The sequence below is a fragment of the Apis cerana genome, linkage group LG5, assembly GCF_029169275.1.
Source record: "Apis cerana isolate GH-2021 linkage group LG5, AcerK_1.0, whole genome shotgun sequence".
Lineage (NCBI taxonomy): Eukaryota > Metazoa > Arthropoda > Insecta > Hymenoptera > Apidae > Apis > Apis cerana.
Genome location: NC_083856.1, coordinates 2,690,125 through 2,693,995, shown reverse-complemented (window position 1 = coordinate 2,693,995; position 3,871 = coordinate 2,690,125).

Below are 3,871 nucleotides of genomic sequence, written 5' to 3'. Positions count from 1 at the left end.
GAATCTAATTAATCAGATTATACAAACATTGTAATATGTATGTTTTTTGCAATAATCAAATCAGTTTATAATATCGTTTCAATTAATAAAGAAACAGGCTTTGTATTCGTCGTTGTTTTAAATAATAATTATTGAATTTTGTATAATTACTGAAACTGATATTGTTATCTCCAAGCAAGAATTATTTCAACATCGTGAAATCAAAAGGAAAAGTCTTCTGAAAAAAAAAAGAAAAATGCTGTTTACTCGGTGAAAGTCAATATTCGAACGATTCGTAACACTATCTACGAACGGCCATTAACAGAATTAATTCAAATCGACGGACTAACCGCAACAAGCCTCCACGACCGCGATGGATATTACCTACCACGTCATCATTATTAATTAAATCAAACTTGCGGGTGATTTGCATCGAAGTAACGACGAGCAATCTCTGTAAAAGATAAATCGCGAAACTCGATATTTCGCCATAAAACTTGAGAAATTGAATTTTAAGAAACAACAGATTTATTAATTACAATCGATCTTTCAATTTCAATCGCGGAAAATTATAATTTTCCTTAGAATTTTTAAGTATCGCATCGTTGTAACCGTATTTTCGCAATACACAAACGAATCGTGTTATCGATTCCTCTCACGATTCCTCCACGAGGAAATGAGAAATTGAAAGGATCGAGCCAATGATATGCGCCCCTGTCACGTGGCTTCGACAGGAACTATTTTCTCCCCTCCCTCGTGTCTCCACCACTCGCGTCCCTTCTCATCTGCATCGCGCGGCTCGATCATCGCGCCTTTCCGCCTCCATTTATTTCTCGATATTTGAACGGCCCGCCACGTTATATCATCGCTGGTTAACGTTCCGTTTCCGTTCTTTAAATTACACGCGATTTCTCGTGGAAAAAATTAAGAAGGAAGGATGCTTATAGTAAATGGATTTAACGGGAGATTCGTCCGTTTCCGTTCTTAGATCGGAACAATCGGCTCCACGATAGATATATCGTGTCCTTTAATAACGCTTTCGGCGTTTGCTGAACGTTCGAGGAACGTTCTTTTGTCCGCGAGGACGTTCTCGAGTGGCACGAGTGGCTCATGGGTCAGACTCTGTGTAAGTGTTCCGCCATTTGGTCGAATATTCGTATCGATCGTGGAGAGAATTTGTCGAATTTAGAGATATATATATAGTAATATGGATTATTATGTTTTGTAAACAGGTTATCTTGTTAAAATAAATAACACGGAATTGGTGTTAATTAATTAGTCTTTACACGATGTGATGTAAATTATTCTGATGTACAAGATATACTTCTCAATTCTGAAAATATAATTTGAAAATGATCATCGAATTGATCATTGGATTTGATATTTAATCAAATTATGATTCAAAAATGACATAATCTCCTGTATACAAAACTTCAAGTTGTTGCACTATTATTAATCGATATAATAAATCTCGATGTCTCTCTCATGATTATTACGCATCCAAATGAATTACAATCTATAAAGCAATAACATGTTAAATTATTCTCGTGTCGGAGGTTAGTATTTTCAATTTTAATTACTATTGCACGATCCGATACAATTATATATATTTATACATTTAACACAATGATAAAATTCTTCGACGAAATAATTACTCCCACCTGCTAATTCTTTATACTTGGAATAATTTATCGTCCGATACCGGTTAAACCGGTGGAGGGTATAATTTCCTCTTGAAACGTGAAATTTATATTAAATACATGCACGTCCCGATTTTGCAGGCGCAGTGGTATCAGTTTTAACTGTCCGTTTCACCTCGACCTCGATATTTTATAGGTGCGTACTTCTGTTTCTCTCAATTGTCGTTTCTATTCATTTAAAAATATCAAAGAAAGAAAGGAATTGACGAGCTTTCAAACGTGATACTTTACATTTCAATCGTTGGAGCACCACGTATATCTGAATATTCAGTTTCCCGTCGTTTCGAATGAAAAGAGAAAAATCAATCGGTTAATAAACAGTATTCGGATCTTTCTTTTTTTTTTATTTTTTTTAGATCAATGCTTACGATTTAAAATTGTTATGGATTTCTAGATTGATTATTATGAAATTTCCCCAACAACGGAATAAAATAAAAATCGAAATACGAGGTGATAATATTTTTGAACAATTTACGATATGATTGGTTGTTTTATAAAATTATCAAGCTAAAAATTAAGATTGTTTTTTTTATGATAAATACGATCAATATATTTTTCTGATGTCTTAAATAAATATGTATATATATATATTATGCAATAATTCAAGAATAACGAAAGAGGGAATAATTTAAAAAAGATCCTTATAATCAAGTGAATTTCCAAGTACAGTGGAAATGAAGAAAAATATCTCGAAAAAGATCAAATGTAATAGATCATGGCAGATAGATCGTATTACAAATTACAATCTTCTTCAACAACTTCGTATCTTCTTATTCATTATAAATAAAACATATAATAAAAAATCGATATTCTTTTGACGATTATTTTTCCCTTTGAATTTTAACTCGACGATTCAATTTACAAATCAAACGTACAACGTATTAAACATAAAAGAATCGAATGTTCAAAAATTAAAAAGCAGGATTAGCTTTTAAACAACATTCCCGTCACGCTCTCTTCGATCCACGTATATAAAGGAAATAAAGTATCCACTTTTGAACACTATATATTCCCAGAAACGAGTTGATAAAGCTTTCCACAGCATCTGGTCCTCTCGTTAGATTGCTCCAGGATTCTGAAGTGGCGCTCGCCACTCTGGCCCCTCGCTAAGACACCCTCCGGGCTTGGTTATTGGTATTTAAATTTCTTCCATTTCAAATAAATGGCGTCGTCTGTTGTAGGTTAATTACACGCCAACGTAAGGCCCGATGGACTTTATAATTATTGCACAGCGCCCGTGAAAAGTCACCAGCATCGATACCGCCATTTCCTCATTTCAGTTAATTAATTTCCCCCCCTCCCCCTATCCCGTGGAACCATCATTTTTTAAATTTTTAATTACAACCGCGGCCGTAACTTCTTCTTCGATAGAATTATATAACCTCGATAAAGTCATCGAATGGAATTAACTCTTAAAGTGAATTCGATAATATTGATACAGCTTTTTTCAAACTTTTTTTCTTTTTTGTTTTTAGATCGTTTTATTGAAAAAAAGAAGGTACGAAGATTAAAAATATTTCGTATTTCTTTTCATATTATTAATTATAAAATGTATCTTGAATTGGAGATTATATTTTTAATTCAATTCTGAAACTCGAACATTTCTTCCTTGGAAATATTATCTCATCCACTCTCGATCTTGATTCATCTTGAATTTAAATCAGTTTAAAGAAAGACAAGTATTTCGTGTAGCAATATATTTAATTTCAATGGAAAAATCTACTTCGTTACTTGCATTTTTTGATTTGATTCTTGCTTCTTAATTTCAAAATTTCATTTCCACAATTATGTTTATTTTTTTCTTCTTCCTTACAATCGAAAAAAGAATTGTAAGACTACAAGCAAATATTTCAACTGGTGTTTTACTTATTTCCCGATCTCCTCGATCGTTCGAATGTAAATCAGAGACGAATATGGAAAGTGGATTCATTCAGCAAGATTGAATAGCATTCGTTTCACCATGTCACTCTTTGCTATTTGGCCGCGTCTGCCCTTTCTCTTTACGTCCTCTTTTGTCAAGTCTCACCCCTTAAGGGATTACTTTCTCTCCCCGTTTCATCTCCCCGTGTAATGTTATTTTCTTATGAGTATTATGTATTCGTGGGGAGGGGTTTGACGAAAAACAAAGCTGTCCTTTGATTTTATTGGGGCAATTTAGGTCTCTCCAGCAACAGTACCACGTTTAAATAATT